This window comes from Artibeus jamaicensis, unplaced genomic scaffold (genome assembly GCF_021234435.1).
Source record: "Artibeus jamaicensis isolate MK-2021 breed Jamaican fruit bat unplaced genomic scaffold, CSHL_Jam_final scaffold_847, whole genome shotgun sequence".
Classification (NCBI taxonomy): domain Eukaryota; kingdom Metazoa; phylum Chordata; class Mammalia; order Chiroptera; family Phyllostomidae; genus Artibeus; species Artibeus jamaicensis.
The window spans coordinates 25,846,711-25,873,774 of record NW_026522057.1 but is presented as its reverse complement, the minus strand read 5'-3'; the positions used below and the strand labels follow the sequence as shown (position 1 = coordinate 25,873,774).

The window sequence follows — 27,064 nt, the reverse complement described above, 5'->3', positions numbered from 1 at the left end:
AATACAAAAATAATATCCTTTTGGACTTTTGGTTATCATTACATTTAACATAGAAATTACTTTGGAAAGAATTGGCATCTTTGCAATATGTCGTCTTCCATCCATGAATGGGTGTGTCTTTCAAGCAAAATATGTTTTTCATTGATGAAGTTTTACAGAGTTCTTACGTAGTTCCTACACATTGCCTTAAATTCTAAGTATTTTTTATGTATTGTATTGCTCTAGGGCCTTTATAATATTTTCTAATTGATCTGTGCTAATCTTTAGGAAAGTTGATTTTTGTGTGTTTAAAATTATCTTACTGTATTCTTTTTAATTGTTCTAATTGGTTCTCTTAGGTTTTCTTGCTAGCATATCATGTGAAAACAATATTTTCCCCTTCCAGTGTTCTGTGACTGGATTATTATTTTTCCTGGGCCTTCCAGAACAGGATTAATTAAATCCAAGTGCTCAAGGAGTTAGAATGCTCATGATCTCACTATGTCCTTTTCTTCAAAGCATTAATTTAGCAGTGAAGGGCATAGGAATATGAAAGAAATCATCGTAATGATCCCTAGACTCTTGCTAAGAGACTCAGTTTTTCACCTCTTTGGGCTATTGTTTATCCTGTGGCCAAAATTATTTGACGTGCTCATAACAGCCTTGCATTAGAAGAGAAAGTCAACATTATTTCTGTTTTTTCAGACAGAAAAGCTGAAAGACAGTGGACATGACTTCCAAAGTCACTTGGCCAGTAGATGGGTGACCAGACCACAGTTGTCGCAGCCGATGTGAAGCAGTTTGGGGAGGCACGGGGTGGGGCTGGCGGGAGGTAATGGTCAGAGCTGCTACAGCTTGCCCGCACCACTGCGCCCTCCTCCCAGACGGGAAACTCTGGAAGAGCACATAAGAACATGAGCACCACGGACCGTCAGAAGTGACTGTTTATTCTACCCAAGCAGAGAGACCTTTCTCGTTTCAAGGACGAGCGTACTAATGGCAGCCTCTGTGTCATCAGGCTGCTACTGCTCTCACCCTGAGACAGATTATGGTAATGGATGGAGCGGCGGGTCATTTTATTAACTCGGGGCCGGGAGCTCGGGTGGGCGCTGTGCTTCGAGCCACACCACTTCTGGTCCCTCCGAGCACTGCCCCCAGATGGGCCGACTCAGACTCCGCTTCCAGCAGCCTCTTCCCTACACGGACACTTTGGGTAGTTCTTCATATCTTCCAGGATCAAATCCTGTTTGCTTATACTCTTTCCAGCCTGACTTTTTCGGTTTTTAAACTTAGAACAATTTAAAATTTACAGAAAAGTTGAACGGGGCAGTAAACACCAGACCTTTTATCCAGTTTTCTTAGTTAACACTTTGCCACATTTGCTGCATCTCTCTTTGTGTCTCTCTTTCTACACACACACAAACACACCTTTTAATTATTGTTTGTACACACACCCTTTTTTCTGACTATTTAAAAGTAAGTTGCAGATATCACGGCCCTTCAACCTCATGACTTCAGCAGGCATCTCCTGAAATAGGACACTCCTGTGTAACAGCACATCATCACACCTAAGAAAATCAGCCAATTCCATAAAATTACCCAACATCGGTTCCATATTTAAGTTTTCCAGTTGCCCCTAAATTTCTTTTGTTGTCTCTAACCAGGGCATTTCACTGCTGTCTCCCCTTGTCGAGAACTTACCCTCTTGCCTTTTCTCGTTTTACTTGTCATTGACTTTTTCGAAGTGGCCAGGTCAGTTCATGGGCTGTCACACTGAATTTGTCTCATTGCTTCTTCCTCTTGGTAAGAGTAAGTTAGAATGTTTTTGGCAAGAATACTTCATAAGCAATATTGTGCACCTGTTACTGCATCAGAAGGCAGCATCAGATTCTCTCTGCCGGTGAGGCTGAGTTGATCCTTTGGGTAATGGGGTGACTGCCCAGCAGATCGCTCCATTGTAAAGGTGCGTTTTCCCCTTTGTAATTAAGTAACCTGAGAGGTGCTTCTTTCACATCACGTTATCTTGTTGCTCAACAACCTTTCATTCAGCAGTTGTAGCATTTATTTAAGATCCTTGTTTGAACCAACTATTTCTTTGGGATTTAAAAAATTGTAATTTGCTAATTTTATTTTTTTATAAATTACCTAGTATTTTATGAAGACGAACTTTCTCACCTGCCCCTCCCCCCTTTGCTCTCATTGGCTTTTGAGTGTCACCATTCACCGTTTAGTTCTGAGTGTGACCAACTGTCACCATCACATTTCTTTTCAGTGCTCGCGCTGTTCCAAGTTTGGTCAGCTGGCGCCTATTCGGGTGGGCTCCTGGGTCCCTTGCTTTTTGGCACAAATGACTCAGGCATACCTTGCACTGTCTGCGCCCCAAGCCTGGGGTCACACATATGCCCGAGATTTCTTGCAGTGAGAATGACACTCCTTAGAAGCCAGGTCTGGACACTAGTGACACGCGATGCCTCTGGGCTGTCACTGCTTCCGCGTCTTCTTTAGTGCATAGAGTCACACACACATGCACTCTCGCACACAGGCGCACACACGTGGCTTTGTATTTATGTGATACATGTGTGGACCCATATACATACAGTGCAGACTGAATTACAGGATTTTCTTATATCTCTTATTTACGTTTACATTTCTCTCACAGTGAAAAACTGGGTTCTTAAGTTTGATAGATTATCATTTACTGTGTCCCATAATATAAATAAAGTGGTTTTTAAATTACGAACTAATTATAACCATCAACATTTCTTTGTAAAGCTTAAAATTCCTCTGCGTTCTCTTCGTCCCTAGATTAGATCAGTAGTGCCCGGTGTGGTCTGGGGCTCTGGGACTCCCCAAAACCCTTCTGGGGAGAGCAGCACAGTTTTCACAGCCCGTGGTAAGACATCATTCGCCTTTTTCACCGTGTTGACATTTGCAGCGATAGTGCAGAAGCCTTTGTAGTTAGAACTGCTGGCCTCTCACCGTCTTTTTACTGTGTGCACTTGCAGTTTTCAGAAAGCCTGTTTCACTGAAGAGTGTCCTTGTAAAAATGATGCCACTTGAGGACGCATCTTTGTAACATCTGTGAGGCGCAGCAGGAAATGTGCCTGGAGTGCCTGTGCTGTGCACTGAGGCAGCGGGTGTCCCAGGACCAGTTCTCGCGAGCCTGCCCGAGAGGTCTGAGCTGACCTCGCTGCTGTCTTTTTGGGTGTCATGTCTGCACGAATGAATGACAGAGAAGCTGTGATAAGTCAGACTTCAGAATTGGGGAGGCATTTTCTCAAAAAACAAGCAAAGTGAGCCTCTCGTATCAAGGAAAACATACAGTATTTGTTGTCATTAACTTTCAGATGAAGTCAGAATTTTGGAAAACGTGAGTCCACTGTTGTGAGCTAGGCAGTTTCCTGATACTTAAAAGAATTCTGGTGAGATGGTGTTGATATCGAGTGTGCTGTTTTGATAGTGGGTAAGAGTCAGTCATCATTTGAAGCTCTGTATCCCTTACTGAACTGATATTTTCTAAATTATCGGTGCATGGTTTTACAACATTATGCATGAATAAAATACCCATTCAAAGTGCAGCCTAGACCAATAGATTTTAGTGGAACAAAATACGAAAGTTTCTTGGTATGGTTTCAGATTTACATACGTTGCCACTGATTCTTAGGAGCCTGCCATTGCCCAGTTTGGGTGTAGCATCACAGGAGAAGGTCCACAACTGAATGAGAAAGGCGTCAAAAGACTCCTTCCTTCTCCCACTCTGTGTTTGTGTCCGGCTGTGTTTTCTCCATTTGCTTTAACCAAACCAACTCCGCACAACAGATTGGATGCAGAGCAGATACGAGCGTCCAGCTGTCTTCTATTAAGCTAGACAGAAAAAGAGATTTTCAGGAAAGTTAAATCATGCTCGTCTTCTCACTAATTATTTTTTTCTTTTGGAAGCTAGTTTTTATAAAAATGTTATTCATATTAATATTACTTTTAGTGAATCGGTGTTTTAAAATTTCTCAGTTTTGATTTTAATTTAAGTATCAGTGTATGTGATCCTCACCAACGAAAGTTCTTTGGGATCCTTCATACTTTCTAAGAGTGTGAAGGGGCCTGGGAGCCAAATGACTGAGAACCGCAGCCTTGCACGAACAGGGGTCTTCGCCGCGTCCCCGCGTGCCGGCACCGAGCGCTCGGTGCTGCCGCTCTCTTCCTGCCTTTGTGTTACTGTGGGTTTCTTTCTTTTTTTTCCCTTCCGTTTAGTGCTACGTAGATTCCAGACCCCATAAGCCATCATTATTTCTTTTGCAGTCAGTGTGGATTTACACTCGTTCTTTCCTTTGCTCCTTGTGCCTCCCTGCGTTCCCGCGCTTCTGTCTGGACCGTCCCCTTCTGTCTGCCGTTAGTGTTTCCCGTGGGGCGACGTGCCAGTGACGAGCCCTCCGATTTTGTTCGCTGGAAAACGACTTCATTTTTCTTCACTTTATCTAAGGCTTTTTAAAATTTTGAAGTTACTCTTTTTTTTTCATAATAATGTTGTGTAATAAATAATATATTTTAAAATCCATTGCAGTAGTCCCTTATGCCTTTCACCCAGATTCCTGTAATGTGAACAGTTACTTCATCATGTGTATTCTTTTTCTTCCCAGTTTTTTCTCCCTCTCCCACTTTTTCCCTCTCTCCTCCTCCCTCTTTTGCCCCTTTTCTCCCTTCCTCGTATACATGCACGTATACACACAGGCGTGTGTAGGGAGGGAAACCAAGAAAATAATTTCTTTATGATACATCATCCATATGTTGTGTGTTCACCACCCCAAGTCAAGTCTCCTTCCATCACCATTTATCTCCTCCATACCCTTTCCTACCTCCCCCATCCCCCGTCCCTCTGTCAAGAAAGTAATTTGACAGAATCCTATTATGTAATCTGTGGACCTTGCTCAGATTTAGTCAGTTAATTTTTTTCTCATCTCCAATTCAGTCCATGACCACAAGTTTTGACTGTATTGCTTTGGAACAGTGTTCCCCAGGCTTTCTTTGTCTTTTTTGACCTTGATATATAGGCCAGTGTCATACCCTGCATCTGAACTTGGGTTTGTCTGTTTCCCCCTCATGGTCAGATTTAGTCCCTGCATCTCTGGTAGGAACACCACCAAGGGCTTTTGTGTCTTTCTCAGCGCCTCGTGTCGGCAGGCACACGCCACGGACTTGCTCCACGGCAGTGACTTCATTGGTTCTGTCGGTTGAGGTGGTATCTCCCCTGTGTCTCCACTGTAAAGTCGTATTTCCTCTTAGCAATTAATAAATGTCTTTTGAGGAGATGCTTTGAGACTTTGTAAGTACCTTATTTTCATCAACTTTTACCCTCGGTATTTAGCATCCATCAATGACTCTTAATCAGTTACTATGAGGATTGCAGAATCCTCATTAATTGTTGCCTCGTATCAGTTACTGTGAGCATTTCTGAATGGTGAGTTTCTAAACCTCTGACTTTGGAAACACAGTCATGAGCTACGACGTAGCTGCGCTTCAGCCTGTGCCAGACCATGTGTGTGATGGGGGTACAGTAGTGTTGTAACGGAGCTGAAGAATTCTTGTCGCCTAGTCTCGTAGCCCGTGACTTGGCCTTGGGTGAGGTGGTGGCAGGACCAGCAAGGCTGTGGTTGAGAAGGTGGACGACTTCCACCTGGGCGAGGGCGCCAGCGAGGAGTTCCTGGAGGAGGTTCCCGAGGAACTGGCCAAGTTGTTGGAACTGGGACAGAAGAAATGTGTAGCTGAAAAAGTGGAAGAGAAAAGGAGGCCGCAGGAGAAGAAAAAGAAGGAGAACCCCCAGGAAAATTCGCAGGCAGGGGGTGGGAAGAAGCTTTCGCAGATCTCAACAAGCTCCCTAAGGGTTTGAACCCACACCACCCAACAGTGAACTCTGTCCATGAACAGAGAGGAATGTTCACGGTGCAGCACCTGCGCACAGGAAGCCTGCGATGGGAGGGGCAGGCCGAGCAGACGCCTTCTGCCTCCTCGGGAAGAGCCCCCTGCGGGGCCTTGGGGGGGAGATTCCAGAGGAAGGCGCTGCTCCAGGAGGTGACAGCTGCACGTGTGTTTCTCTTGAAAAGTTTTTTCTGTTCAGATCTTTAATTTACAATAAATAGTTATTTTTTCCTGGGTATTCTTTTCTTTCCCCCAGCAGTCTCTTCTTGTTTCTTGGATAAAACATCTCTTTCTTTTCTAAGATATTATTTTTGTTCTTCCCTAAATAGTTTGTTTTCTCTTAGGGTTTTTTTAAATTAGGTTTTGGGACTCTGATTTTTATTTTTGAGGTTTCTCAAACTTCTGGTGAGCATGGCTCTCTGTTAGTCAAGGACGTGACCTTAAAAACCTACTGCAAGGTCTCTGGGCACAAATTCTTCCTAACATGTTCCTTAATGTAGAAGGAGTTAGAATCAGAACCAGAGCTGTGTGTTCAGGCTCCATGTCTGGCTGGAAGTCGCCTCAGAAGGACTTTCAAGAGCGATTTTGCCTCTACGACACCTTCTCTGTATATGTTGCTTTAGAATCCTTGGCTAAGATGAAGCTCCATTTCACGTTAAAGCCGTTAACAGTGTTGCTTCCGGGTGGGGGGGCCTGTGGGTCGGTCTACTCATCTGGCTCCTTCTGCTTTTCTCTACTGAAACGGTTGTTTTCAAATTTGGAACATTGCCTTCATAATCAGAAAAAATCAAAAGGAGTGAGTTTTCTTCATTCTTCTTTCTTCAGTGACCATCAGGGTATGGAAGAAATTGAAGCAGGACCTGGAGTTTTCAGTTAATTTAGTGCAATCAGGTGGCTAGATACTGGACACCAGTTAAAGGGATTTTACTTAGCTGTTTCCTCAGATCAAGAATTTTCTGAAGTTGATCCTTTTGTAGTTCATAAGTGTGATGATTGGGTATTCACGCTCTTGTGTGACATGTGCCTCCCACAAACCTTGTTATGACATCGGCACATTACCTGTCTGATATGGAAAAAAAAAAGAATTTTCTGAAGTTAAGGGCTGACATACCCAACTTGTTAATAAACTGCTCCCTAGATTTCACCAGGGCGAGAATACCTTTTTTTGTTCACTGATTTATCTACAACTCCAGTACAATGTCTGACTTAGTAGGCTCTCTGTAAGTATATGTTGATGAGTAAATCAATTTAACAGAATTGGCTACTGCTCCAAAAAAAAAATGGTATGGGGGGGTAATCAGATACTCATGAGAGAAAAATCAACTTTGACCCTTAGCTCACAACATACATAAACCAGAATGGTAAATCTATAAAGCTTTTAGAAAAACACAGACTATCTTCTTGAGCTTAGGGTAGGAAAATATTTCTTAATTAGGCTATAAAACCCACTATCATAAAAGAAAAGAGACTATATCAAAACTAAAAACTTCTGTTCATGGAAAGTTAACAGTAAGAAAGGACAAGCCATTCACCAGAAGATGTTATGATATATGAATATCTGACAGAGGTCTTGTATCTAGAATACATAAAGAACTACAAATCAGTAAGAAAAAAGTCAAATAACCTCATTGTTAAAAAGTGTATGAAAGGCTTGAACAGGTATTTTAATAAAAAGCATTTCCAAATGGTTAATGAGCATATAAAAAGATGCCTGGATTACTACTCATTAGGGTAATATAATGTGAGATCACAGTAAGTCGTGACTACATACCCAGCAGAATGGCTAAAATTAAGGGCTGAGAATACCAAGTGTTTGCAAAATTGTGGAACAGTGATAGTACCCATACATTACTGGTGGGAGTGAAGCCAGTTTGAAAAAACTGTTATTTTCCACTCAAGTTAAATATATACTTATTTTGTGATCCAGCAATTCCATTACTAGGTATAGACCCTAAAGAAATGAGTGCATATATGCATGAAAAGACATGTACAAGAATGTATGTAGCAGGTTTACTTAAAATAGCCAAAACCTGGGAGGGGGGCAGGTGGCATCAGCAGAAGAATGGGTAATTCATGGAATAGACACATAAGGAATATTACATAGAAAGAAAACGGATAAACTACTCATCTCTAGCTTCATGCATGAATTTAAATAATTCTTTCAAAGAATCCAGATGTAAAAGAATACATACAATTTTATAAAGTTCAAGAGTAGATGACGCTGGTATTGATGATCCGAGTCGTGCTGGTTACCTGGAGGAGGGTCTGGATGGGCAGGGCTGCCGTGTGCAGTCTGGGCAGCGCCCTGGGTCTCGTCTGAGTGCTGATGGCAGCATGTGCGCACGTGCATGTTCTCCGGGCTGTGTACTTGGAATGAACTATGTATATTATGTCTCAGTTTAAATAGTTGTGGCTCATCTTTGTCAGACTAGAAGAATATAAGGTCTAGAACTTTTACGCCGCAATCCAAGGGAAGAAAAAAGCTAATCAGATCAGCAAAGTTAGGAACTGGGGGCAGAAACCCTATAAAACTAGAGGTAGTGAGCAACAGTAAATATTCACAGAATTTTTTTGAAATCCTGTGTTAAAGTTGGACCCCAGACTCAGTACGATCTGAGGAAAAAGCAAAGGCCAGGTCCGTGCTGATTGCAGGAGACACACCAAGAACAGAACAGCGTTGGAAACTTGAAGGCATGGGATGGGTGAGATGTTGAGAGCGAACACGAACCAAAAGAAACAGAATTGGCAGCGCTCACATTAGGCAGATTAGAAAATAATTAAAGGAACGGTCGGTTCATGCCATTACAGAGTTCACTCCACATAGGAGGCAAAAATTATGAAACTTTACACAGTTAACAATATTTTGTCAAAGTACACAAAGCAAAAGCTATTAAAAATAAATTTAAAACCATTTAGTTGAAGCTATTAACATGCTTCAGAATTTAATAAACCAAAAGGCAAAAAATAAATAAAATGAAATAACTGGCCAACATAATTAGTAAACTTGTTTGGTATATAAATATATAGAATTTTGTGCACATAAAGAGGGAATATTCAGTTTTTTTAGTACTTAGGGTACATTTATAAAACATTATATAAATTGGCCATCAAGAAATATCTCAAAGTCCAAAGAGCAGAGACCATGAGGAAGCCCCCTTTCTCCATAAAGCAATCAAATTAAAGTTTACAGTAAACCCTGTAAGCAAAATTGGAGCATTTGGAAAATTTAAAACACTTCTCCACAATTCCTTTCATGTAGATTGTTTGGCTGTTTATGCTGTTCTTTGAGCTTCTTGAATTTTCTTTCTTATTTTTTACATGTAGGAATTACAATAAAAAATATGGCAAATAGCAAGCACTGTCTGATACTCTCTCAAAATAGATTCCTGAAACGAGGAAGCACTGAATCACAGGGCACGATCTTTTTATGCAGAGCAGTAGTTTTCCAAATAGTCACACCAGTGTCCTTACCGGGGGTCGTGGGTACCCGCTGCACTGTGCCTCATGTGCCTGGTCACCACAAACACCCAGACAGCAGCAGGACCGCTCTCGGGGGTTTAAATTTGCATTTATTTGACGAATAACACAGTCAGACTTTTAAAATACGTTAATTTCTTCTCAGAAATGTTTATTCAATTCTTTATGTTCTACTGGGATATTAGTGCTTCACTTATTGATCTGTAAATGCCCTTTATATATTAAGAATATTAATTCTTCGTCATGTTTGCAAACGTTTTCCCCTTTATTTCCTTGCCTTTTATGTTTTTTAATATATAAAAGTGATTATTTTCACATAATCAAATCTATCAATCTTATGATATTTTCTCTATTATTTTTATGAAAGAGATTTCTTTCTCATAATTTTAAGTAATAATAATTAGAGTAACAACAATAGCAACAGCTAACATTTATTGAGAGCTGATTATGTGTCAGGCAATGAGCTGGGTGCCCTTATTTTAATTAAGCACAAAACCCTATGAGGTAGGTATGTCTTTGTTATCCTTTTGCCTTTGAGAAAAAAATGAGGGAAAGAGGTTTAGTAGTTTGTCCACAAACACCAAACCAGTGTGACAAATATTCATCCATATTTTATTTTCATTTTTTAAAATTTAATCTTCATTGCATTTTTCCATTATTATTTAGTCCCATTATACCCCCTCCCCTCAGCAGTCACCACACCATGTCCGTGAGTTCTTTCTCCTTTTTGTTCAGCCCCTCCACCCCGAACCTGCCCCCGTGCTAAGTTATCTGCTGTCTATGAGTCTGTCTCTGTTTTGCTTGTTCAGTTCATTCATCAGATTCCACATACGAGTAAAATCATACGGTACTTGTCTTTCTTTGGCTTATTTCTCTTAGCATAATGTTCTTCAGGCCCATTCATACTGTTGCAAAGAGTAAAATTTTCTTCTTTTTTATGGCCAAGTAGAATTCCATTGTGTAAATATTCCATAGTTGTTTCATCCGCTTACCTGTTAATGGACACTTGGGCCGCTTCCATGTCTGGACGAGTGTAAATAATGCTGCACTGAACATAGGGGTGCTTATGTTCTTTCCCATTAGTGTTTTGGGTTCCTTCAGATATATTCCCAGAAGTGGGATCGCTGGTTAAAGGGTAGTTCCACTTTTAATTTTCCGAGGTAGCTCTCTCCATACTGCTTTCCACAGTGGCTGCACCAGTCTGCATTCCCACCAACAGTGCAAAAGGGCTCCCCTTTCTCCATATCCTCACCAGCACTTGGTGGTTGATTTATTGATGACAGCCATTCTGACAAGTGTGAGATGGTATCTCATCGTGGTTTTAATTTGCATTTCTCTGATGATTAGTGACAGCGAGCATATTTTCATATGTCTGTTGGCCACCTATATGTCCTCTTTGGATAAGTGTCTATTCAGGTCGTTTGCTCATTTTTTAATTGGGTTGTTGTTGTTGGCGGTGGTGGTGGCGTGTGTGTGTGTGTGTGTGTGTGTGTGTGTGTGTGTGTGTGTTGAGTTTGGTAAGTTCTTTTTTTTTTAATTTTAGATTTTATTTATTTATCTTTAGAGGGGAAGGGAAGGAGAGAGGGAAAGAAAAATCACTGTATGGTTGCTTCTCATGCGACCCCTGCTGGGAACTGGCCTGCAACCCAGGCATGTGCCCTGACTGGGAATCGAACCGCGATCTTTTGGTTTGCAGACCCGTGCTCAATCCACTGAGCTACACCAGCCAGGGCTAGAGTTTGGTAAGTTCTTTATAAATTTTGAATATTAACTCCTTACCAGATGTGTTGGCCGATATGTTTTCCCATTCTATGGGTTGTCTTTTTATTTTGTGGATGATTTCTTTTACTATGCCGAACGAACCTTTTTAGTTTGAAGTAGGCCCACTTGTTTATTTTTCATTCTGTTTCTCTTGCCTGGGGAGATATATCTGATAAAAACTTTTTAGGAGCAGTGTTTGAGACGTTGCTGGATTTCAGTGGCTTCTAGGATTTCAGTGGCTTCAAGTCGAACATTGAAATCTTTGATCCGTTTTGAATTCATTCTTGTGTGTGGTGTAAGAAGGTGGTCTAATTCCATTTTTCTGCATGTGTCTGTCCAATTTTTCCCAACGCCATTTTTTAAATAAACAGCGTTTAGCCCATTGTATGTGTCTGTTTCCTCTGTCGAATATTAGTTGACCAAATTGTGCTGAAGTGTTTCTTCTGTCTGTCCATGGGTGTAAGTCTTCCTCTCTAGCTAGTGGTCAGTTGGTCATTCTGGATGGTTTCTCTACAGTTTAGTTGTAACTCCAGATTGATCTTGGGAGGAGATTAGTGTAGTTTTCATTCACTCTTCTGCCATCTTGGATCCTCTCCATACTTTATTTCAGTTTTTATGGTTTGTTTTGATATTTAGCCCTTTAATATGAAATTAATAGAGTAATATGAAAGGGAACTTTTCAAACATCACTTTTTCTGAAACTTCCCTTCAAACAGACAAGTAATTTTCCCCATTTGTGTGTTGTACTTCATTATGTATTAAATGTCAGTGTGTTAGTCTTTTTCAGGAATATCTATTGACCTGTACACTTACAGAAGTGCCTTAGTGTTTTAATGCTGTATCTTTTTTTAAAGATTTTATTTACTTTTAGAGAGAGGGGAAGGGAGGGAGAAGGAGAGGGAGAGAAACATCAGTGTGTGGTTGCCTCTCACATACTTCCTACTGGAGACCTTACTCACAACCCAGGCATGCGTGCTGACTGGGAATTGAACCAGCAACTGGTCAATCGCACTGTTCGCAGGCTGGTGCTCAATCCACTGAGCCACACCAGCCAGGGCTAATTGCTGTATCTTTATTATCAGTTTTAATATGTGCAATAACAAGGCTTACTTCTTCATTCTTTTAAAAACATTTTGAGTTAGAGTCTGGCTTCGGTAATGACTGACTATCCTGTATCAGCATAATATTCCCACCAATAACAATAGAAGTTTTGGACAAAATATTTTAGAAACAGTGTTTGACGGCACAAGAGAGTGACCAGAGGTAAGCAGAAATTGAATGGATTTGGTTCTTGGGAGAAGGAACCACTCTGGCTGAGAGCCAACTAATGATACATACTCCATTTTGCTTGAGACCTTCTCCAGTTCATCAGGTTCTAGCAAATAGAACTCAAGCTAAAGCTGCCAGCATATTGGTTTCAGGAATTACGGGCTAGATTTCAAGGATGCCAGAGTGACTGGGACTTGAAGATGGTTATTCCAGGAGGGTAACCTTGAAGGGGGTACCCTTAAACTTTGCACATAAGCGGCCCCCTCACATTCTGGGCTAACCCCTGAGCTGCCCACGCACACAGCAGGTGCCACTGAGTCCAGCAGAGACTGGCAGCTGCTTTCTGTAGAAAAGGCAGAATTTAGTTTGAGTCTTACCAAGTCATAAGGATTTTGGTAAACACTTTGGACTTACCTCTGACACCCCAGAAGGAACACCCCGCAGAAGCAAACGTTATATCCCAGGACTGTGGCATTTTTCCCTAGGACTAAGCACAAAAAAAGAAATAAGTAAAGCATAAAGCTGAGCCTGCCATAGATCAAGGTGATATGCTACTAATTTAATGAAACTCAATTCTTTGGAAGGAGAAAATATAACCCAGAACTTCCCTAGCCTGTCCACAATATCCAGTATAAAATCAAAACTTACTGGACACATGGAAATAAAGAAACAGGGACCTGTGACTCATGGTGAAGTGAAAAGTCAATCAATAGAAATAGACTCACTGACAAAATAAGAACTTTAATATGAAAAATTATCTGAGAAGAATGTATAGGAAAAATGGCCGAACCTTGGCTGGGTAGCTCAGTGGTTGAGTGTTGTCCCACACACCAAAAGATTGCAGGTTTGATTTCTGGTCAGGACACACACCCAGGTTGTGGGTTCAACCCCCAGTAGAGGTGCATACAGGAGGCAACCAATAAATGTTTCTCTTTCTCTGTCTTTCTCTCTCCTCTCTCCCTCCCTCCCCCTTTCTCCCTGCCTCTCTCCCTCTCTTTCTCCCTTCCTTCCTCCTTTCCTTTCTCTAAATATCCTGGATGAGGGTTTTAAAAACCATGGCTGAGAGGATGAATGGGCAGTTGCAGTAGAGATAAGGAAGTTGTCAAAAAGAACCACGTGAAAGTTGAAAAACACAAATCTGTCACTGAAATTTCACTAGATGGGAACAATAGCAGATTGGGCACAAGAGAAGAAAGGATCAGGGATCTTGAATACAAATTGATAGAAATCCAAATTGCAGATCCTAGAAGAAAAAAGATTTAAAAATAGGACCAGAACCCCAATGACGTGTGATACAAATCAAGTTGCTTAACATATGGGTGATTGTAGTCCCAAAAGTCGAGAAGAGTGGGGTCGAAAACAAACACTCCAAGAAAGGCCAGCTGAAATTTTTTCAGTTTTGATTAAAACACCCCTGCCCATAACAACCCAGGAACCACAGCCAGCTCTGAGCAGGATCAGTACAAAGAAAAGTACATCTTGTTAGTATTGTAGTAAAACTGCTGGATTCTGAAGACAAAGAAAAGGAGAGTGATGATGAGAAGGTTGCCTGACTTACTGTCAAAAGCCATGTAGTCCACCAGGCAATGGAATGATGTCCTCAAAATGCTGAAAGAAAAAACCATGAGCCTCTAATTCTGTACACAGTGGAAATATTCATCAGTCATCAACAAGTAAAGGTGTTTTTACATAAAAGCTCAGAGAAGTGCTGTCAGCAGATGTGCATTGTAATAAATATCAATGGAAGATCTTGACATTGAAGAGAAATAATATCAGAAGTTTGAATCCCCAGAAGAGCACAGGGAATGTTAAATATGTGGGTAAATATAAAATATACGGGTAAATGTAAAATACTATTTTAATTTTCAGTCTTATATTTTGTAAAAGTCACTCGTCTATAGCAACAGTAAGATTTTGTTGGATTTATAACACGTACATATATACATACATACATATGTATATGATGGATGTTAGAACACAGAAAAAGATCAGAAGGGGTATAAATGAAATTATTATTGCTTCTTACTGAAATACATTAATATGTACAGTATGGCACATGTAATAATATGCATCATATTAAGATTCTTAATATGTGAAGTGCTATAATATTAACTTAGAGTAGAATCTGATAAATTGGAGATACATATGAGCTCTGTCTGGAAGAGCCCAACTGTTATTAATACAACGAGAATACTTTGCACAACATCAATGTAACCAGAAAGCCAAGGAGAGTGGACTGGAATGTGCATGCGTGAACAACGACAACTTCACTGTACTAGTCAGTGGGGGTCGTAGATACTGTTGAGTGAGCATGTGCACTGTGTGGCCGTCGCGTTCAAATTGACTGAGTGAGTAGAGCAACAAATCTGCATCCGATTTTGCATTAAGCCTGAACACTCCTCCACGGAAACTGTTGGGACGACTCAGAAGGCCACACTGTGGGCAACTGGTGATGGGCAGCTCCATCACAACAACGCGCCTGCTCACACAACACATTTCGTGCAGTTTTTTGGCAAAACATCAAGTCACCCAGGTGACTCAGTTTCCCAACAGCCCAGATTTGGTGCCCTGGGACTTCAGGCTTTTCCCAAAACTAATATCACCCTTGAAAGGGGAGAGATTTCAGACAATCCACAAGATTCAGGAAAATACAATGGGGTAGCTGATGGTGATCGGGAGAACTGTGTGATCCCAAGGTGCCCACTTGGAAGGGGACTGAGGTGTCATTGTACAGTATTGTATCGTGTATGTTCTTCAGTAAATGTCTCTATTTTCCATATAACATAGCTGGAAACTTTCTGGACAGACCTCGTATTATACTCCCTAGAGGAACCAGTTTTTAAAAAATACAAGGAAGTATATCTAAATGTCTAGTAGAGGAGACAATGAACTACCAGACATTCCTTATTATTCTTACTTGTGCAGTCTCTGTTGTTATGCGAGATAAGCTTTCAGAACTTTTGAGAAAATAATTGGGATCTTTATTGGAGTTGTGTCAGACCTTTTAAATTAATTTGAAAAGTCTTTCCTTTTATTTCATTACCCTTTTGTTCCTTTTCTGTAAGGTTTTCTTTATATAGCTCTAACATACTTTAAGATTATTCATACTAATTTTGTTTGTTTTTTAAATTTTTCCAGTTATGGTTCAGTATTATCCTGTATTAGTTTCAGATGCACAGCATAGCGGTTAGACAACCATGTACTTTACAGAGTGGTCCCCGGCTGTTTCAAGTCCCTACTTGGCCCCGTGCACAGTTACTGTGATATTGTTGACTATATTCCCTATGCTGTGCTTTACATTCCCTTGACTATTTTGTAACTACCAATCTTTACCTTTTAGTCCCTTGTCAATCCTTTTATACCCAGCCTTCCGAACCCCCCCCCCCCATCTGACAACTGTCAGTCTGCTCTCTGTATTTATGAGTCTGTTTCTGGTGTGTTTATTTTGTGTTCTTTAGATTCCACATATAAGCGAAATCATACAGTATTTGTCTTTCTCTGTGTGAAGACAGACACAGTAATTTCATATTCTTGTAGCTACTATGAAAGGAATTTCTCTTCATTTTATTTTTAATTGCTTATTGCTAGTGCATAAGAGTGCTACTGAATTTTAAAATATATATATATGTAATATATCTAGCCACCTCATTAAATTTTCTTATGATTATACTGATTTTTCTAAATATATAACCATATTGTTGACAGTCAATTATTTTGTGACCTTTCCAACTCTTAAGACATTTTAATTTTATTTCCTGCTTTATTGCTTGGGATGGAACTTCAAAAATCATGTCAAATATCTAAACATTCAGTGAATGTCCACTATAAGTCGGTCAGTGTTTTAGGCTTTGGGGATACAGCAGTGAATAAAGCAGACAGCATTGTTCAACAATAGCATATTTGTAACATTAGAAAGGTTACAAAGGTATGTGTGTTTGACAGCCAGAGCAGTATTATGTAGCTAGTAATTGCTACAAGTAGCAGGAACATGTTCCCAGCCGGCTGAGCAGAGGAAGCTGTGTTGCTGGGGGAGGTGACCCAGTGCAAATGGCGGGCTCTGAGTCGGACTGGGAGAAACCCTCGGTGGTGGGTGGCGTATTGGGCGGAAGACAAGGATGAAGGTGTGTCAGGGGCTGAGGGACAGACGAGTTTGCCTTAGTGCAGGGTGAATGCCTGGCAGCAGTTTGTACAATTATATCAAGGCTCCTTGGAGGTTCCAGAGCGATGTTCAGGGGCAAAGAGGGGACAAGCAGGTGGGACTCTGGGTTTTTCCATGCTCCAGCTGACTCCGAAAACCTGTTGGGTTCCCCTTTTTTTTCTGCACAGATTTGTTGAACACGTACCAGGTATCAGCAGAAACCGAGTAGTGTTCCAGGTGCTGTGAATGCGGCCGTGAACGCGGCAGCCCCACGTCCTGCCTTCCTGGAGCTTGCCTTCTGGTGGTGGGGAGGAGGGAGGGGCAGGACCGGGAACAGAACGGAAGCATCTGTAAGCAGAATACCAGCAATAGAGTTCTTAAAATGACAGTAGGTTGTCATTTTAACGGAATGGTCTGGAAAGACCATTGTTAACCCCACTAGGTGACATTTAAGCAAAAAGTTGAAGAAAATGAGTAAGCAAGCCATGCAGGTTTCTGGGGAGAAAGAGTTCCAGGAAAAGGGAACCACCCGTGCCCAGGCCTGAAGAGGGGCCCTGTCTGGCAAATTCTGGGAACAGAAAGGAGGCCAGTGAGTAGTCAGGGTGGACTGCAGAAACACTCGTGGAGTTTTCAGGCAGAAGGAGAGCGATCCTGCGTGAACACACAGAAGTGCAGGAGGGAGTGAGGAGCCCGGGAAAGGGCAAGCAGCGGTGACCGCTAGCTGTACATGACAACGCAGTGCCTTCGTTGTGGGTTGAAACATTTGTGACCGTAACACAAGGGTGGGAGGATGGAGTGAAGGTGTTCTGGGTGCTAGAATTGTGGGTAAAGTGGTAACATTTCCCAGCTGTACAAAACCAGAACGCAGGGATGGGCTGTGACCGGATACTGGTTCTCAGACATTTCAGTCTCAGGGCTTCCCTGTCAGAAGCTGGAGATCCCCCACTACCGCAGGGCCACTGGGGATGGGATCCTTTGGTGGGCGCTGAAGTGGGGTGGGGTCGGCCAAGTGCCCCTCCCAGCTCTTTCCTAACTGCAGAGGGAGCGTTCGTGACTTTATGGTGGAGAAGCCCATCGGAAACCACCTGACTACAAGCTAACAGAGAAGCCCTGAGCAAAAACGTCTGCGAGGAGAGAGTGAAAGAGGTCAGCAGGAGGACAGATTGTCAGATGACGGCTGTCAAACCCAAAGCTTCAGTATTTACAATAAGTGTAAATAGATAACTTCATCAAAAGCAAGTTTGTTAAGATTAAATAAAGCCCTGGCTGGTGTGGCTCAGTGGCTTGAGTGCGGGCCTGCGAACCCAAGGATCACGGTTTGATTCCCAGTCAGGGCACATGCCTGGGTTGCAGGCCAGTTCCCAGCAGGGGACGCACGAGAGGCAACATTGAAATTTCTTTCCCGCTCCCCTTCCCCTTTAAAGATAAATAAATAAAATTTTTAAAAAAATATTTAAAAAAACATTAAATAAAAAGCAAAAACAAGAAACTAAACCCAATTCACTACTGCTTACACCAAGCACACCTTTAATGAAAAGACACAGGACTAAAAGTAAAGTGACGGAAAAGGTACCTACCTGGCAAACATTAACCGGGAGAAACCTGGTTCCAGTGTCAGGCAAGGCAGACTTAGAAGCGGAGTGGAAATAAACCTCAGAGTGGCCCGCCACGAGGAAGTTTTGACATTTCTAAGTACAGACCTTCCATATACACAAAGCAAAATTGTACAGAACTGAAAGGAGAACTAGACAAATCTATCATAATGGAAAGTTTTAAAATACCTTTCTCAATAATTGGTGGTACAAATAACATTCTAGCAGCACAGTTAACAAACTTACCCTATTTTTAGATGGACATAGATATCATATGGGGTGATCCTAAAGTGGTCACTGTGTCGCACACCTCAAACTAGTCCGATACTGTATGCCGACGGTAATTGAAAAATTGTTCAAATTTTAAAAGTTAGTGTACTGTATACACACATACACAGATATGACCGTGTACCCAGCAGAGAAGGCCAGTGTGCAGACGGGCTGTTCAGCCTCATCAGCCGTCGGAGAAATGCCCATTCGGGCCAGAATGAGCCATCACTCCGTGCCATCGGAACGGCTAAAACCGGAAAGCAGGGCTTTCGTGTGGGACGGAGAGCAGCTGGAGCGCTTGTTCTCGCTGGTGTTAACACTGGAAACTGTTGACAGTGTCTGTTAAAGCTGAGAATATGCACACTCCAGATGATCCAGGAGCTCCCCTCCAGCCATATCTGTGAGCATGTCGCCGTTCGTGGCATGTCCCAAACTGGAAGCAGATCAGCCGTGGTTCGGTCTTGTCATCTGTAGGAATCTCGTGCAGCAGTTGGAGCTCATGAACCGTGGCCGCAGCACACTCCGAGCCACAGAAGCTGTTGTAAAAGAATGCTCTCGGTGTCGTTCCTTTTACATAAAGACGGAAACTCAGCAAAATTCTCGTGGTGCCGGAAGTTAAATGGTGACTGGAGGAGACACGAGGGATGCCCCTGGAGGCCGTCCGTCTGTCTGTTTTTTTATTATCTGGCGGTAGTTACATGGATGTTTTCACTGTGTGAAAATTCATTAAGCCATACATAAAAGATGTGTGTGCTTCTCGGTATATTGAGCACTAACACAAGTTTACTGAAAACTACAGCGACACTTCTTTACCTTTCAGAACAACAGATACACAAGGCTGGATAGCACCACAGCCTTGTGTAGGCACGGCTGTGGGAGAGAGGCACGCACACTGGTGGGAAAGAGCCGGAGACCACCTCCCGAAGAGGGCGGTTTGCCCGTGCTTACATGAGAGCCGCCTCTCTCTGAGCCCACGTGCAGGGATGTGCTGCTGCGTGTGCAGACGGCACAGACGAGGACTTGTAGCTTGAGATTTGTCTGTGCTGAGCAGCAACTGTTCAGTAGCGAACGAGTGGAATAAGCGATGCTACATCCATTTAAATGGCGTGCTCTATAGCCATTAAATAGAGCGCAAGACCTCTATAGACACTAATATGGAATGCCAAGTTGTGTTAATTAAAAGTAGCAAGGTGTAGAATAGTGTTCACACACTGCTGTTATTTGTATAAATGCACATACACATACCCACATATATAATATATGGACACATATGGGTATGTAAAAGCACTTTCACGTTCCATAGTCTGTCTCTAGAAGGTATATGAGAAGCTAGGAGCCTTGGTCGCCTCTGGAAGATGTAACTAGTGGCCAGGTGGCAAGAGTGGGAAGGCACGTAATGTTTCACTGTCTGTCCTTTTGTATCTTTACAACGCAGCATGTAATATGGGGCGGTATCTGTCAAATACTAATTTTTGAAATAATCGCTAAAAATCCCTTAGAAAGGTGTTATGCTGGAGACTGGCGTTTTGCCCCGCAAATAAGTCCAGTACGGCCACATTTCCTTTGCACAAAAACAGATTTTTGCTTTAAATGCTTTATTTATTTATTTTTGTAGAGAGGGGAAAGGAGGGAGAAAGAGAGGAAGAGAAACATCAATGTGCAAGAGAAAGATTGGTTGCCTCTTTTTGCACCCCCGACTGGGGACCTGGCCGGCAACACAGGATGCATCCCAACCAAGAATCAAACCACCAGCCTTTCAGTCTGCTGGCCAGGGCTCAGTCCACTGAGTCACACAGCCAGGGCCAGATCTTTGGTTTAACGCGATGGTGTGGTTGGCTTTACGTACGGGTGCCAGGGTGTGTGGGGGAAGGTGCCCTGTGGCAGGGTGCTTGTGCTGCACGGGTGTGTGGGAATGAATGCGCTGACGAGCAGGCAGCGAAGCCAGCCTCCCTCCCGGGGCTCACTGGAAGACCCCGTGCCCCGTGAATGAGATGGCGGGCCCTCCCCGGCTGCTCCCTTCTCTTCCCTTCCGAGTGTTCTAAGTGGAATCCAGATTAGGTTAAAAGTGATGCAACCCTACTGCCTCCTTTTGTTCTTTTTAAAAATGTAATTGAGATCATGCTATGAATATAACATCTGCTTTTTGTGTCTTAATATATCAAAAGCATTTCCCATGTCATCAGAAATTGTTCATTATGAATGTGAATGTTTGAGTGTTATTACATTATTGAAATATGTCATAACTTGCCTGATCGTACCTCTTTGGACATTTTATGTTATTTAAATTTTTGCTATTGTTAAAAATATAGAGATGAACCATCTCTGTACATTATAGTACATTATTTTATTATTTCTTTAAAGTAGAATTGTTGAGTCAAAGGGCGTGAACATTTTTAAATACTCTAGAGATGGAGTGGTGCCTCGTCTTCCAGAACTTTCTCTGCCTGTACTCCCTTGGCACCTCTGCACACCTTTGTGGCTGTCACTTTTAATTTGAAAACCTTCAGTCTCGGTAACTTCACCAGCAGGACCAAATGCGGTGCTAGAAGACCCTGTCCGGTGGAACAGGGTCTGGACTGCTTCCTCTCATGTTGTGTGGCATCGTGGGGACGGGCCTGGGCTTCAAAGCCCACCTGGCTGGGTTCACGCCCCTCTCCGTGTCCCCCACCCCACCCCACCCCATCCCATAGACACTGGGGCCTTAGACGGGCTGCGGCTTCCTCACCTTTGCACGGGGGGACAAATTACTGCTTCTCTGCCCTGCTGCCAGCTCCAGCCACGCACGCGGGTTAGGCACTGCGCAGCCGCACAGGGCACTGCAGATGCAGCGCCGTGGGGCCTGGAGCCGTGCACCTCAGCGGGCTGCGCAGGGTGCCTGTTGGGATCCAGAGAATCAAACGTGTGAACATGTGAAAAGCTCCTCGTGCCTTCGGTGATGCTGTGTTTCCCCACTTTGGCTGCTGTTTCCAGGCGGAGAGTGGAGACACGAAATTTTTATTTCCTCTGTGCTTTTCTTTACATCCCATGTTCTTTGCTGTTGTGCCGATTTTCTTATCAATAATGTCATCTCTTCTATGACAGATCATATATCTGTATATTACATGAGATTACATGTGCTGTAGTAGAAAATAGACAAAATCTCAGCCAGCATCAGAAATCGGGGGAGAGGTCTTAGGAAAGCTGCCGTCTAACAGGTGGGGAAGCCAAGGTCTCAGCTCCTTCACGTGGCCTGGCAGGAGAAGCACCGAGATGCTTCTGCGTTTGGTTAAATGCTGAACGTGTACCTCTCCATTCACACGGCTGACCATGGCGACCGATACCAGAGTCCTTTGAGCTTCACAGGTGACAAGATAATGTGTGTATTGACCTATTAGAACACAGCACATGTTAATGAGTTAATATCAGATTAATATGAGGGACTTTAGAACGTGGTACTTTAAACCTTTAGGAAGGAAGTTGAACACCAAATAGTAAACCTTCCGATAGCATATTTAAGATTCAAGATGTAAAAGAAAACCTAAGACGAACCTCAGACATCCATATCATTTGGCTAAGTGACCAAAGAGTGTGCCTTGGTGCACTGCATGATGGTGACAGGGTTTTCTTTCTTTAAAAAATATTTTATTTTTTATTTTTAGAGAGAGGGAAGTGGGGGAGAGAGAGGCATTGATTAGCTGCCTCTCCAACGCCCCAACCCCGGGGAACTGGTCGGCAGCCCAGGCATGTGCCCCAACCGGGAATCAAACTGGCGACCTCTCGCTTTGTGGGAGGACACAACCCACTGAGCCACGCCGGTCAGGGCCCGGTGGCAGGATTTTCTTTAAGGAGCAAAATCCCCACCTTGATTTGTGTCTGGGAGTCGTGTTTCCTGAATTGGGCTGTTTCGAATAACATGTGAGCCAGCGTGTGGCCGTCCCCGCTGTCCCCAGGGCAAGTGTTTGCTCCGCTGCAGTGATGGAAACATTTCCACTGGTGAAGCAAATATTTAGAGCCGGAGGAAATATTTGGGAAGCCAGGATGTGTCAAAATAGAGCAGATGCCTACCTTTTAAATCACATTTTAAAAAAGCCACCCTGTCCTTGGCTGCCGTGGTTCCAGCCACAGTGGGTTAAGTGAGAAATTAGAAATTGTGTTTGTGTTCTGATCCCAGCTCCCGGGCACGTCCCCACACCTTTTTCTGCCTCGGTTTTTCTCTTCCAGAAAATGGGGATAACCACGCTAAGTGATTTTTGTGTAGGATTGAAGATTCTTTTCCCTCCAAATATTGTTTTTGTTCTTAAAAATATATTTCACTTATCCTTTCACATTAGAAATATATTTCCATGGAACACAGTTTATCAGAATATACACTGAAAATCTGCCTTTGGTCTCTCTCCCTGACCACCAGTCCCCTCTTTATCCATAACCAGTTCACCCTTTTCTTATCTACATTTTATGATGCACACACATCTAAATAGATGTGATTCTGTGTGCATACATATCAGTTTTCTTATCATAAGTGTCCCACGTACCCTTCACCTAGTTTCCCCCATGTTCCATATATTCTTTTTTTTTTTTAATCTTTACCCAAGGACATAGTTGTTGATTTTAGAGAGAGGGAGAGAAACATCAATTGGTTGCTTCTTGCACACGCCCCAACTGGGACGGAACTGCATCCCAGGCTTGTGCCTGACCGGTAATCAAACCAGCAACCCTTTGGTTTACAGGACGATGCTCCAACCAACTGAGCCACACCAGCCAGGGCTGTGTTTTTGTTTGTCTGTCTGTGTTTGAAGTGATTGATCCCAAGACTTTGCTTATTTAAACATGTGTTGCCCGTCAGAGAGCAGAGGGGTGTGGCATAACAGGCTGCTTATGTTGAACCCCTGTCCCCCCAAATACACACACACACAGGACAAAGAGCACGGTGTTGGGGATTGGGGTCTGCCTCTGGGTGGCCGTGGGGCTCCGTGGTCTGTGAAACGGAAGGAAGAGAGAAGAAGAACAGGAGAGAACCCAGGTGAGCTCCAGCTTTCCGTCCAGATCTGCATTTCTTTGTTTGGTTGTCAGAGGTGATTTTTTTAAAAACAAACTTCTTCTGAAGCAGGAGGAAGATTCAGGTGTGGTTGAAAGCGTTCATTGATTTGCTCTCTACGTTGCACAGCACCCCTCTGGCTTTCCTGGCCTTTGGCCTTTGGGTAGCAGTGATCCCCGGTTATGGTTCCCCTTGGTCTTTAAGGACGGCCCCTTCCCCAGGACTCACGGTGCAGGGTGAGCAGGGCCAACTCCCCAACCTGTGCCAAAGACCCGCAAGTTCCTCACTGCCTTCCGTGACCGCGGCACCGGGGTTTGCTGTGCTGTTAATCCTTTGGAATTGGTGATCAGATATCAAAGTCACTCCCCTTTATTTTTGTCTTTAATTTAGCAGAGAGGGATTAAAAGAAAAAACCTCTTTAGACTATAGATCTAAAAATAGACATCATGATGCTGGTTGGAAACCCTCCCAGCCTTTCGTAAGAGAGATCTCAATTTGCGCTGCACAGAGGGGCAGCTCACTTCTGTCTTGTCCACCAGTTATACTACTCCCCAGAGAAGCTCAATAAATTTGATAGGGAAATTTCCTCCTTGTGCGGAAGGAGCGAAGCTCAGTGACTGGTGTGGCTAAAAATAATTTAGGGCTCCAGGGAATGTGTCTGTCTCATGGAATAATGCATCAAAAAATAAATGTCCAAAAAGTTTCCATCTTGGTTGAGCTGGGCACATCATCGGTACCACTGGGCCCTGCATCCTCGGACCCCAGCCTGTCTGATTTGGAATGAAACTGCTCCCCAAAACTTGCATTTCGTTTCCTGCACAAATGGTCCTTCTGCATGCTTCACTGGCAGTGGCCGCAGAGCTCGCCTGTGAAAACTCCGAACTGGGACGTGGCCACATGTGTGCATCTCTCTCGTGCCTCAGAGTCAGAGGGGTCACTTCCCACCGGCTCCTGTTTAGTCTACAGGGATGTGCGAGCCCGCCCGGCACCCTGTCTTCAGGCGAGCAGCGCAGTGCGTTTGGCGCTGGCTTTTTACTCGGTGATTTATACCAGGAGACGTGGCTGGGTGATATCCAGTGTCCTTTTGTCTTTGTGTTTATTTTTCTTGCACGTTTAATGTCTTTAAAGGATATATTGTCTTTATGGTTCACTGGGATAAGGAGGGGATTGGTGCAAGTTGTCATGAGAGGCCTCGGCTCCCCGTGATGAGAGTTATTTCCTTGGTTAGGTATTTTTCTTTCTTTCCTTAGATGGCAGGAGGCAGTGTTTTGCTTCTTTTTGAAACAGCCTTTTTACCAAACGGTTTTTGGAAGGATACTGAGAGGGCATTCACTTTCAGGGTGTCATCAGCAACTTTTCCTCCCGTTTGTTTGCACTTCCTCACCGAGGAGAGGGGACGGTCTCACCTCTTGTTCTTGAATTTACATGTCAATACTGGGGTGGTGGGAGCCAGCCTGGTCCTCAGATCGATTTTTATAAAAATGCTTTCATTCAGGCTGATGATATTTGGGACTAGCTTTCTCAAAAACTGTTTCTGCTGCTTGGGAATAGTTAATCCGCAGAAAAGAAAGCATTTGGCTTATTTGTTTAATATTTTAACCAAGTGAATTAGAAGGGTTGGCGGACTGGGGGAGGGGATTAGAAAGTGGGTGGGGGAGGCCCCATAAACAAGGTGATATATAATATTTTTTTTGTTCTCCTTTTAAATAAATACCGATCAGCTTTATGTTCAGAGACAATAGGAGCCGTTGGCTTAAATTTGCAGTTTACTGTATTTATGGCTGTAATATCAAGGTGCTGCCGTCGTAATTTCATGCCCCAATGAGAAGAGCAAGGTCGAAGCAAATGCTTCCATCGGCATCTGCTAACACACTGACTCATAAACAAGGCCCGGCTGGATCAGGTGGCACGGAATAATACAGGCTAATGAAATACAGCATAGCTTTCCATTACTGTTAGTTTTTACAGTGTCGTCATTACGTGTAATTTATGTTTAAAAAATTCAATTTTATACAAGGCACTGGGAAATAGGGGTCTACAGGTCATCCGACGACTTTTAGAGGCTCTGAGAGTCCTCATTGTACTCCACTGTTCCGACAAAATGTTAATAAAATAAAATAAAAATACTTTTTCCCTTTCCCCTCCCCTAACCTTTTCTGGGAGAGTTGATTTTTCTTTTAATTTGGGGAATCTTTTTAGCCAGCTGTCGTCTCTGCCTCATCTCCTTCCACGTGTGCATGGGGAGATAACTCGTCGTTCCCGGAGAGGTGACCCCGCTCCATCTCTGTGGTCCTGGATGAATCGCCTGAGTCCTGTGAGCAGAGGGACTGTGATGGGGAGGGGGCCCCGCAGGGCCAGCCCGGGGCTGCTGCCCTTTGCTGCTGGCCCTCTGGCCTTGTTCTCTAATAAACCTCAGGCTGGGCCAGGGGTTCATTATCTTATTTCCCAGCCATCTCTGACCCTGCTGTCCTGGTTGTTGTGTGACCTGAAAGATGCGCAGAACATTGCTGTCCGCTGTTATCTGCCTTTCTGTTTCACCTGCACGGGGCCGGGCCCTGTGGCAGTGCGGTGCGGTCACTGGGAACAGTGTGGAGGTTGCTTATTCTCGGAAGCCCTCCCAGGCCAGCCCCACAGAAGAGAGCCTGCCCTCTCCAGTAGTACCTCCTGCGGTCTGAGTCAGTCCGGGGAGAGGGCCCTGCAGCGCTGCAGCTCACCAGGTCACCGGCTGGGTTTGTTTGCATTTCAACAAAACCTTGAGAAAACGAAGGCAAGTTTATTTGTCTTCTAATGGATAAAAATAAGCAGGTGTGGCAGCCGTGAGGCCGTTCACTCCAGGGGTCAGTACGAGTAGCTCACTTGTCTGCCCTTTTGAAAGGACCTCACCCCGGAGAAAGTGTAGGAAAAGAAGTCTGTTGGCTTCTGCACAGGGGCAGTGGAAGGCTCCCGGTAAAGGGAGCTGGTGTTGGAAGCGAATTCCAGAGAACGGAGAGGTCAGAGGTCCGCGCCAGTCGGGGCTGGGACTGCATTTGCAGCGGGGTCTGGAGAGAGCTGCAGTTGAGAGCTCTCAGCTCTGCAGATCGGGTAGCTGTGGCCTTAGATGCAAAATGATTCTGCCTCTCAGAGTGGAGGGAATGGCTGGGCAGGACCTCCTCAGCTGTGTTCCGTCTCAGTCACATATTTGAGTTGTCAGTGTCACTGACGGAGGATGGTGGCTCTTGGAATTGTCAGGCAGCAGCAGGGAGGTTACTGAACAAGACCCTGGATGCCCAGTGCTAGTGACACCAGATACTGCAGTGGCGCCCCAACTGAAAACATTTTTGGTTTTATTAAAATCGGCTAATTCTCGCAAAGGCAGCAGCTGAAGGAAGACTTGAGGCCGGTGGGGGAGGAGTTCTGTCTGCCAGACTGCAACACCCTCTGCTCCTGTCTCCGCCAGGCTCAGCCCTTGCTCAGTCCCTGGGCGGTTAGATGATTCCTCGCAGATAGCAATCAACTGGAAGGAAGTGTGTGTGTCTAATTTGCATGAGATTATTTAAAACAAAAAAAAAAAGGTCTGCATTAGTCAGGGTGATGGTAAACAACGTGCAGAGATGCCTTTTATAATATAGCCTGTGCCTCAGCTTTCAGAGCCAAATATAATTCACTTCCAATTGG

General features: G+C 43.6%; 1 protein-coding gene and 1 non-coding gene across 4 annotated transcripts in view; both read left to right on the top strand.

Moving 5' to 3' along the window:
* PEX14 (peroxisomal biogenesis factor 14) overlaps positions 1 to 27,064 on the top strand; it is a 130,415-nt gene that overhangs the window by 76,134 nt on the left and 27,217 nt on the right. The window lies entirely within an intron of this gene.
* LOC119064164 (small nucleolar RNA U13) lies at positions 6,855 to 6,958 on the top strand. Its single transcript, XR_005085329.1, has one exon. It is a non-coding gene; the product is annotated as a small nucleolar RNA U13 (small nucleolar RNA).